Below are 12,383 nucleotides of genomic sequence, written 5' to 3'. Positions count from 1 at the left end.
CTCACAATCTAGAAGGAGAGGTGAATCCTCAAATAGTTGCAAACCTTCTGACAAATATTTTTATGAGAATGGCAAATAATGTACCTTCAGCATTCAATGCTCAGGAGGCATGGATAATGGCAAATGGTAGGTAATGATGAATGAACAAAAGCCTATCAAGTTGAATTATATTTAGGAAATGGAATTTCTTGTTAATTAGCAAGACTTATAACTTGATTGGGTATAGGGGATGACTGAAGGAGCAGATCCAAAGATGAGGGGCCACTTCCAACTTGGACAAATGGACAAATTGCCAAAACAGGGAAATTTAGAGGGAGAACTGCTAGAAGGAAAGATATTTAGAGAGGAAGAGAGGTTATACATTCAGTTTTAGAAATGTTAAGTTTGAGCTGCCTGTGCAGCACCTAAATTGGGAATGTTAAATAGAACTTGATTAAATGGCTATAGAAATCAAAAACAATGGGTAGACTAGATAAGGTAGGAATATGTGGCATATATTTTGTAATTGAAACCACAGGAGTGATATTAACAGCAGAATATTTAGAGTAAAAAATAATAATAATTTGGGGTAAGAACCCTGAGGAATACCAACATGTAAGAAATAGAGGAAAATGAACCCCCAAAGTTAGGCTGAGAAAGAGTGGCTACAAGAGTAGTGTGCAGTGAAAAGTTTGCTAAGGAAAAGAGAGCATGTTTCAGGAAAGAGAGAGTAGTCAACAGAACTCAATATTTCAGAAAGGTTGAGTGATATAAGAAGAAGGCAGTCTCCATTGGACGTGTTACCAGAAAATACGGGTAAACTATTTGAGTGGTGAGGATGTAAGCCAGGTTTCTTGAAGGGTGAGAGTGAGGAAATAAAGACAGCAAGTGAAGGTAATGAAGGAGGGAACAGTAGTTTCAGGGAATGGCTTTTCTCAAGACTGTGGGGATATAAGCATGTTTAAACACAGACAGAAAGTGAAAATAGAGTGAGAGAGTTTAAAGATATATGGAGGTTCTACCATGATTGCTTTTTGAACAAATTGCTTAAATTTTTCTGCTCTTAATTCTTCTGCATGCAACATGGAGATACGAAATCGTGCCTACTTCATGAGGTCTAATGATATAATCCATGCAGAGCTTCACATATTGCCTGGCACACACTAATCAGTAAATACTCGCTAATACTCAATAGCAAGAGTATGACTGGAGCAGGAGGAAAGGAGAGAAATGGGATTTGGATCCACGTTTATGTGTAGATTTGGCAATAGGAAGTTAACAAAGTTTCAGTCTCATAACTACTGTTTTCTCTGCCAGGTAGAGAATGGAAAAAATGGTAGTGGAATCAGTGGCTTAGAAAGCAAGAAAAAGGATTGTTTTCTCGCATCTAAGGGAGGATGGAAGGAAGTAAAGAAACTAAAATTTATCACGTGTCTTCTACGGACATACATGAAAATAAATGTTTTGTTTACATTATCTCATTTAGTTCTCGAAATAAAGTAGCTATTATTCCCGTTTCATAGATGAGCAAATTGAGGTTTCTAAACCTCAGTCCAAAAGGGTGATAGGGGTCTTTCCCTATAGTCATTTAAGAACTCAGCCTGATAAAATCTCTGCTGTTTTCAACAATATGGCTTCCAAGTTTGGCATAGTCATCTCCAGTCAAGAAAAAACTTAGAAAGAAATTTTTTTGTTAATCTGTTGTTGCTGTTGTTGTTGTTGTTTCTTTGTTTCTTTGTTTGCTGGTTTATTTGTTGTGGGCCAGGAAGATGGTATGGACCAGACTCAGAAGGGATACCCATAACTTGAATTCCTACGCCATTGACTAGAAGTCAGCCACACATTACAGCCAGCGGTCTCTGCCACTGTTTGTTTATTTGTTTGAGGAGTTTTGGGAGCAGGCAGGAAGATTATGAATTTTTTTAGAACCATTGCATTTAAGACTAATTTATGTATATTTAAGTGGAATTTCACTTGTAGAAGTAGAGCTTAAGGGAGAATCTCCATGGAGTTTTGAGGAGAACCCTGAGTATTGTATAAAGTAAACAAGACCACCAAGCTTTGAAATAAGTAAGATTGCCCAAAAAAAGATATTAGAGTAGCCATAGAATCTTAATATTTTCTTAGATAAAATAGCACTGAGAGAATCCCTACCTACTGATTTAAAAATTAGTAAGGATAAAATGGGAAAATAGGTCCCAAATTGCTAGGCAAATACATAGAATTATTATTTCATAAAATACAGTAAAGAACTAAAGAAGTAAGAATAGGTAACAGTCTATGATACTGTGGTTCTCTTTTCAACCTTCTTTTTTTCTGCTAATAAAAGTATTTGCTATGCAATTAAAAATCATGTAACAAAGGAGAAATTCCAGTCAAACATATATGGGCTATTTAGGAGCCAGAAATAGTTATTGGTGTTTCCTGGAAACCAGCTGAGAATCTGTACTTAGTTTTTTTCAATTGTATTTGAATCAGTTTCATGATATAGTTCATGCCATATCTCTGGTAACTGTGTAAGCAAAAATTTAAAGCAAGCAATAAAACAAACAAACTCACAATCTTAATGGAGATAATGCTCAACTTCACAAAATCATATAATTCTTCCAGAACAAATTCCTCCATGAACAGCAAGTGTAGTAAAAAGAGCAATAGACTTATACTTTTGTTCTAGTTCTGTTAATATCTACTTGAGTAATTTGGGGAAAGTTACTTTCCTTTGGGGGACTCTGCTTTCCCATCTGTAAAATGACTCAAGTTTTAGCTAGATTAGATTCAGTTTATGAAATATTTATTTGATGTTTATTGCCAAACTCTCTGCCAAATACTAGAGATATAAAGACGATCGCGATATAATTCCGGTGCTAAACTGTTTATGGACGTTCCTCTTTCTTTCCTGGGTACATGGAAGACTAATATTCCCAGTTCCACTCTCATTAGACAAAACCCTATGATTAGTTATGGTCAATGAAATATGAACAGCAAAGACCTGTGCCAGTCCAGTATGAGGCAGTTTCTAACCTCTCTCTTCTGCCATACAAGTCATAGAAAGCCCTCGTACTGGGAAGGTGAAGGTTCAAATTTGAGTGTTGGGAAAACTGGACAGCTATATGCAAAAGAATCAAATGGAGGACTTTCTCACACCATATACAAAAATATACTCATAGATCAAATACCTAAATATAAGACCTGAAACCATAAAACTCTTAGAAGAAAACATAGTATGCTATTTGCCATTGATCTTAGCAAGAGTTTGTTCAATATAGCTCCTCAGGCAAGGGGAACAAAATCAAAAATAACAAATGGGACAACATCAAACTAAAAAGCTTTTGCAAAACGAAGGAAACTATCAACAAAACAAAAAGGCAGCCTACAAATGGGAGAAGATATTTGCAGATGATATATCCGCTAAGGGGTTAATATTCAAAATATACAAAGAACTAATACAACTCAATATCAAAAAAAACAAACAAACAAATTGAAAAATGGGCAGAAGACCTGAACAAACAGTTTTCTAAAGAAGAAATACAGATTGCCAACAGATCATGAAAGGATGTTCAACATCACAAATCATCAGGGAAATGAAAATCAAAACCACAATAAGATATCACTTCACACCTGTCAGAATGGCTATTATCAAAAAGACAATAAATAACAAATGTTGGCAAACATGTGGACAAAAGGGAACCCTCATGCCCTGTTGGTGGGAATGTCAATTGGTACAATCACTATGGACAACAGTATAGAGGTTCCTCAAAAATTAAAAATAAAGCTACAATATAATCCAGCAATCTCACTTCTGGGATTTTCCCAAAGAATACAAAAACACTATTTTGAAACGATGTTGCACCTAGATGTTCACTGCAGCACTATTTACAAGAGCCAAGATATGGAAACAACCTAAGCGTCCACCAACAGATAAATGGACAAAGAAGTTGTGATATATATACACACACACACACATATACAAACACACGCACATACATATATACAATGGAATACTACTCAGCCATAAAAAAGAATGGAATCTTGCCATCTCTGGTAACATGGATGGATCTACAGGATACTATGCAAAGTGAAATAAGTCACACAGAGAAAGACAAATACCGTATGATAGCACTTATATGTGGAATCTAAAAAACCAAACAAATGAACAAACAGAACAGAAACAGAGTCATCGACACAGAGAACAAATAGGTGGCCAGAGGGATGGGGGCATGGGGAGTGGAGAAATAGGTCAGGGAGATTAAGATGTACAAGCTTTTAGTTAAGAAATAAATGAGTCACAGGGATGACATGTAAAGCATGGGGACTATAGTCAATTATATTGTAATAATTTTGCGTGGTGACATATGGTAACTACACTTATTGTGGTGATCGTGTTGTAATATATAGGGATAGTGAATCACTATGTTGTGCACCTGGAACTAACATAGTGTTGTAGATCAATTATACTTCAATTTTTATAAAGAAAGGGAAGATGTGTAAAGTAAGGGTGAGTGTGAAAGTCTAAATGAAGCAACTGGAAATATTGCACTGAGACAGAAGAGAAGACAGTTAAGGATGAGACCTTAGGGAGCGCTAACATTGAAAAATTATATAAAGACAAGTTAATAAAGAAAACTGAGAAGAGACGACCGAGAAGAAGAGAAAAAGCTGGAAGGAAATGGTGAACTGGAAACCCAGAAAGGAGAATTTTCCAACAGGGTCAGAAATTGCCTATAAAGTCACTTACTGGGAAGTCATGAGATGTGATATGAGAAGAGGCCTTTGGATTTGAAATTATGGAAGTCTTGAAGACAGAAATGCAGATTTTAGTCATTTAAGAAATGAAAAGGTAGTAAAATATGCATTTATCAAAGGGTGTCTTGTGAAACATTTACTGCACAAAATGCTTCCCCAAAAGACAGAGGGGTTCATGATTAAATACATTTGAGGCATGCTGCATACTCTATGCCTATAAGGAAATTTCTTAAAGATCTCTTCATGATTTTCTCACTTTGAGGGATGAGAAAAGGGGGAAAAATGCTATCATTTGCTTACAAACTGATAATACCAAAGCAAGATAGCAAAACTAATATCCTAGGACTGGTCCACAAGTATTGACGAATAATGTTTAGTTTCTTCTAATGTTTAGCTTCTACTGTCACTAAATTTTGTGTCACTAAGCAAACTAAAACACTTGACTAGGGAAGAATTAAGACAAATTTTTAATTGAATATGTTTTGAAAATAAAAGAATCAATAAAATATGTTTCACTTCTGATGTAACAATTTGTAGAGAAGTCAGATTGCCAGCCTGATCACAATTGAGATGTTTGACTAGCCAGTTTTCATAATTTCCCTTTCTCTGATCTGTAAAATGAAAATAAGAATAATATCTATTTCATGGGTTTTTTTAAGAAGTCAATGAGATAAAACATCAAAAGCATTTAGAATATTGCCCAGCACATAGACAATGCTTAATAACTATTAACTATTATTATTACCTTTACTGTGAAGCTTTCCATATCTCCTCAGGATCAAGCTGGCATATAGCAGAAAACTCAAATAGTCTGGACTCCCTGGTGAAGTGAGATTATTGGCCACGGGAAGTCAATTTAGCATTAAAGCATAATCTTCACACTAATAAAGCATAATAGCGACTGAGGAACCATTACCTTTGGTAACTTCGATTGCAGATGGAAAAATCTGTACTTGAGAATGAACTCTCAATATAGCCCTGACCCTTACAGAAGAACTACACTTGTGGGATTTGCTCATTTAGCCCACCGGATTTCATGAAAATAGAATAATCTAATGCATATTCCTAGCTGGGGTTCACACCTAAATGCACACGTCCCCAGCTGAGTGGGTAAGAAGCCTATGCTTTCCTATCATTTCTCTAACCATTGGATTAAATCATTCCTCAAGGAATCTGTTTTCTGAAAGGATACTATAGAAAAATGTTTTGACATTTTCATAATTAAAGAGCAATTCTTTAAATCTTAATGTGAATTAAAAACTTGAACATAAAATCTTCTGCTCTGCAGAAAATGGGATTATACATGCTGCTACTGACAAAGGACTCCCTCCCTGAGAATTTATACCACGTGATAGCAGGGACTGTGAACATCATGAGAGCTTTCCTCTCAAATCTCCCAGACTGAGGACTGCCTCCTGCACAGTTTTGTTCTGTTTTTTTTAAACATAGAATTTTAACCCATTTTTACTTTTAATGTCAGATTTATTCTGAGGCGATTTACAGAATCATCATTAGACATAGAAAAAGTGAAGTCTCCTCTTCCTCATATTGCAATAAAAATAAATACCAGAAATTATCAGCAACATGATTGTGATAAATAGGTTGTCTAGATTTGAAATCCTTGCTCTAGAACTGCACTGAATTCCCCTTAGAATGTTTTTGGAGGTGGATTTTTTTATATCTGCCAACTGAGTTTTTTTATATCTGCTAACCTTAGAAGGGATATTACGCCCTCGCCTGTCTGTCCCGGGAGAGCTCCGCGTTAGCCCGCAGTGATGTGCTTCCCTGAGGACAAGCGACCTAACAGCCCCCAGCTGCTGTTCCACCGAGTCCACGGACTCTTTCTTCCCTCCTCTGACACCTTCAAAGCCTAAAAGGAGGCAACCTATTCACCGACACTTCTATAATTGTACCACGCATCTCTGCTTTCCAGGGCGGAGAGAAGTGTTTTAGAACAGAGACATGTCAATCTAGTACCCTACTGTTATTTTGTGTTGTTTCCAATTTCCATTACCTTCCCTCCAATCAGCCACACCAGAAATAGTCAACTGGCTAAGTTTCTTTTGTACCTAACATGGAAGTTATATAAAGACTAGAGTAAGATCAGTCTTACATGCCCTGACTCCATCACTAATTTCACCTGGCCAATTTCTATTTATTCTTCAAGTCTCCTCGCGTGTAACTCATGAAGGGACACTTTCTCTTAACCTTCCTTCCTCTGCCAACATACACACCTGTCTAGAATAGGTCCTTCTAGACAATGTTCTGAGAAACAATGTAATTTTTCTTCGTGGCATTTAACATAATTGTAATTCAGTTTTAGTGTTTTTTAGTTTTTCTCTCTCCCGCTAGACTTTTACCTGCCCATGCTTACTACTCAATGAGTGTTTATTGAATGGATGGATCATTGAGGCTAATAGCTTTTATTAAAGAAGCAAGACTGATGATATTATGGTGGTACCCACGTTTCATTTATCAATCTGAGGTGTGATGAGAGTGAAACAGGGATAAGCCATTGCATCAGTTTCGCATTTAGGAAAGCACTTAATCTAACCATAATTCATTTCATGAGCCTGGCCCTTTAAATTTTAAATGCAGCAACCAAAATTGATATGATCATATCCTTGGGAATACTATTTCTCCCCTGTTATTGTTTTCTGTAACTGACCAAAACATTAAAATGTGATGTCTGCTTTTGTAGCCAATCACATAGGGTACAAAGTACCATTGCAAAATAGCCCATAGAGGAGAATAAAAATTTACTACCACCCTCTATTTGTTTCCCTGATCAATTGCTTCTCATGGCTACTCTGTGCTGTCTCCCCTGTGTTCTCTGCTGCTGATGTCTTTCCTGGTGCCTCTTTCTCTGCTTGGCATCCTCGTACTCATGCATTTTATCACAGGCATAGGAACCGCTGGAGGATTGTTCTGTATGGATTTTCCACTGTATGGGAGACTCAGAGCACATCATTAACCCCAGACTGGCCTACTGACATTTACAGAACTGCCCCCTCAGTAATGCCTCCTCCCCTTATCAGCTGGCGTTTGCTCAGAAAATGCAAGCAGTTACAGTATTGTCCCGAGGTAAACATAATTAGGAAATCAAATCCTCGGAGGAAAAAGATATCCACAATAATGCTTTCCAAAGCCAAATATAAATGACTTATTAAAAATCGTCCATATTCATTTGTCAGGCTGATTTCCCGAATTTAAAATCTCATTTAACACATCTATATATCTATGGTGATACTTAAAAGGTTATTTGAAATGTTCATAACGACAAATTCTCAGTCTTGCAGAAATCAAAATATCAAGGACAAATGTATGAAAGGGTAACAAGGCAGTTGTAAATGCTTTTCCTCTAAATAGACTGTCAAATTTCTTCCCACTGAATAACATCATGGTGAATGGGTTCTGCTAGAAAATATTAATAAACTTATAATGAAATTAAGTCAATAAACACTTATTAGATGCCTGATGTGTATCTAGCATTGATTAAATGTAAAAATAAATAAATTATTAATTCCTTTATTCCTCAGTATCTTCATCTGCAAAATGATGATAATAACAATACTTACCTCAAATATTTATTGTAGGTATTACATGAGTTAGTACATGTGGAGCATGTAAGGCAGGGCCTGGCATCTAGTAAATGCTCAGCAATGAGAGCTGCAATTATTTTTATTTACAATAATGAAGAGGATTCAGCTTAGTGGGCAAGACAAAATGTAAGCATATAAACATGGACCTCACTGTGGTTGTTCTGGCTGTCTCCAGGGTTTTCTCAAACCTTATTTGCCTTGACAATACAATTATATGAGGAACAGGTCTAGTACAGATCTGACCCAGCATTGGACACCTCAGAGACTTTAAACCAGTAAAATAAGGTCTTGGTCGAACCTCTTTCTCCCCTCATTTCCAGAGAAAACTTGGAAATATTTCTTTCTGAAGGAGACCCAAGTTTCCACCTCTCTCTATCCTAAATCACGTTTTGACTATCCTAAAGTGAACCTAACTATTAGGTTAACCCTGAACTTTTGTGTATTTGCTCCTTTTGTTTTTCCATTATTTGGCAATCTATAAAATAGGGGTAATTATAAAAACAACAAACGTTTATATAATCCTATGAGCCAGACACTCTTCAAGCCCTTTGCAAATATTACTTCATTTACTTCTCACAATAACAATTATTATTCCCAATTTACTGTTAAGTAAATTGAGGCACAGAGAGATTAAGCAACTTGCCCAAGGTCCCACAGTTGATTAGCCAGGATTTGAAAGTGGTCAGTGCTCTTAACCACATATTATACACTGGTCCTTATCCCACTCCATCCTCACCTAGATAATAAATTCTGCCTAAGCCAAAAGTTCTGGTGTTTCAAGACCAGAAGCCCCAGGAGCTCCTTACATGGGACTGAAAAGCATTTGCTTTACCCAGTTTAACAAAGTTTGTGTGGTTCCTATGACTAAGCTCACCATACATCCAGCCTGTCCAAGACAGTCTAAGTTTGCACCTATTGTCCTGATGATAATTATAAATAGAACCCCCTCTCACTTTCAGTGGTATCCACCTAGATAATTTAAACAATATGTCTGATATTTAACTTAATATGTCTGAAAGTGAGAAATGAGTCTGTGCGTATGTGTGTGTTTCCCCTAAGATTCTGAGTTTTTTTTTTTTTTTTTTTTTTTTTTTTTTGCGTTATGCGGGCATCTCACTGCTGTGGCCTCTCCCGTTGCGGAGCACAGGCTCCGGACGCGCAGGCTCAGCGGCCATGGCTCATGGGCCCAGCCGCTCCGCGGCATGTGGGATCTTCCCGGACCGGGGCACGAACCCGTGTCCCCTGCATCGACAGGCGGACTCTCAACCACTGCGCCACCAGGGAAGCCCTTGAATTCTTTATCTTTAAAATACTTTGCTGTTTTTTCTTGAATTTGTCTTGCACAGATTTCTATCTTTAAAACTAAATCAGAATACTCATCCATCTCAGAAGTCCCCTGGCAGAAGGGCTAAGAGGGTACAAAGGAGTAATGGACCTTTACACCTATGACACAAAGTGTTGATAATAATTTTAATTAGAACTCAGCTATTCTCCCATTTTCTGCTTAGTTCATGAATTGTTGTTGAATTTGTTTTGTAAAAGGCATTTGAATGTATCCTTGATCAAATATTGTTAGTCATTTTTGATTTGTTTTTTAATCTCTAGGTCCACATATTCACTTGCCTGGTCATTAAGTAAGACAGGAGCATCCTCTTCTCATTCATGAAGTTTCTGGGGGTGGTCTCAAGGACTTCATGTATTTTTAGGGCGTATACAAAGTCACGGATTCCTGTTTCCCCTACTGAACTTTCATTTCTTATCGTTCTGTTTCAGTTGTCCTTGATGCTGCTTCGTTTTATGACTTTAGCTTATCTTCTCTTAATGCAAAAATAAATAAAACTTACAATTAAATTTCTTTTATATGCCTTCTGGGTATCTTCTGGCCACTTAGCATTGTTTTAAAAACAGTTATAGTCTGTTACAGATTATAAGTAGATTTCTGACTAGAATGCCCTTTTTGTCTTCTCCGTCTGGTGAAATCTTACCTATCCTTCCAAGTCCACGTCAAATATCTTCTCTTCTGCGAACCCCCTACAGAATTAATTACTACCCCATCTGTGATACTGGGGGTTTTTTCATTTCGTATTATGATTTTGCCCTCATCTGTCACCTCCCTCAACTGTGAGCTCAGTCAGAACAAGGACACTTACTCAGTTTCATTTCCCTCCCTTGGGCCTACCACAGGTCTGAAATATATGTATTCAAGAAATATTTGATGAACGAATAACATTTTATCTTATACAAAGTTATTTCAAAAATATTACATTATCTTAGCTCTATAGCCATCTTATATAATATAAGATTATAAATGTCTCCATTTCACTGATGGGAAAGCTGAGAAATCCTGGAAAGTAAAGCATATGGAGAGAGGCTGCAAACCACACTGTAGGTTTCCAACTAAATAGATTTATATAAATTATCCATGACAATTTTCCATGGCCATAAAGAAAATTTTGATTTAATAACAACTATTTGATTTGACAATTTTTTTCTAGCATCCAGAAAAGACTTTTGAAAATGGTTTTCTGGTTTTTTTCTTTATAGTAACGGAGTTATCAGATCTACCATCAGCTTCACTGTGGTAGCTTCACCTGACGCAATATGTTCGGGCCACAGGCTATACTTCTGAAATGACATGCCAAGGAACACAGGCCTTGGAACTTTATTTCCCGAGTAGGTTTTCCATTACTTTTAGAATGGCCTCCAGAGTTGACTGGCCTCCAGAGAGAAGACCTTGGTCAATCTTCATGATGCCAGCTCACCAGGAAAATGCCCAGGCAGCAACAGACCATAGCTTAGCCAATATGGGTAAGACTGCTCTCAGACATTGAAATTGTCTAAGCTCCCTTTGGAGGGGTCCAATCCTTTTCACCTTAAATCACTCATTTATTTTTCTCTCTAAAGTTGGGATGCCAGAAAAATACATTGAAAAATAAAATGTCATTTGCGCTTGACCTCTGAATAAGAAGCAATGTGAATTTACTAAATTTATTCAACTTAATTACTAAATGTATTAAATATATACAGATGATCCTTGAACAACATAGAAGTTAGGGGCACTGACCCTTTGTGGGGTCCAAAATATTCATAACTTAGAGTCAGCCTTCCATACAGATGCAGTTTCTTCATATCCGCAGTTCCGCATCCATGGATTCAACAAGCCACGAGTCATGCAGTGCTGTAGTATTTACTATTGAAAAACATCTACATATAAGTGGACCCGTACAGTTCAAACTCATGTTGTTCAGGTCTACTGCAATATATATAATATTGTTTTACATATATTATTATATATAAATAGATATTAATATATATTTTACCTTCTCTATATATTACTAATATCACTTTTAGTCTGTGAACACAAAATAAGTTAAATATATAAGAAAAAGAAAAAGATCAGCAAATTAAGTTGCATTGTGCCATAGTAAGAAGAGTTCTGAAATAGGCAAGTCAGGGGTGTTTGTTCTTTCAACCAGTGCTTACTGAGCACCTGTTAGGTACCAGGCACTGTGTTACATGTTAGAGATTCAGTACTAGGTGAAATAGACATGGTCCCTGACCTCACAAAGCTTACATTCTTAGAGAGAAGCCAGACTTTGAACACATAATTGCAATAAAGCATAAGTGTTAATATCCAAAGAAGTCAAGGGAGGCCTGAAGAAGGGATATTTAAGCTTGGATTAATGGATAAATATTTGTTAGTTTGGTAAAAGAGGGAAAGGAAGAGAGGGAAATGAGGAAGAGCACTTCAGGTTGGGAAAGACAAGGAGACTAATACGAGCATACTGCAGCATTTTCCCCTTGCCTATGGGAGACTAAATCTGGCTATTTGAGTAACCAGAAGAAAATTAAAAATATAATAGGGAGAGAGCTAAAGCCTGAAGAGGTAGACAGAATACAAATCCCTTTAAGTACCTTTTAAGTCACGTTAAGTTGCTAGGACTTTAACATATTCAGAAACATGGTATGCATTGAAGTTTTAAGCAGGGTAGTGGCCTGATAGACCAACCATTGACTGCTGTATAAAAAGGGGATTAGGGACTTCCCTGGTGGTGCAGT

The sequence above is a fragment of the Grampus griseus genome (assembly GCF_964374135.1).
Source record: "Grampus griseus genome assembly, chromosome: 1".
Classification (NCBI taxonomy): Eukaryota; Metazoa; Chordata; class Mammalia; order Artiodactyla; family Delphinidae; genus Grampus; species Grampus griseus.
This window is presented reverse-complemented; position numbering follows the sequence as displayed.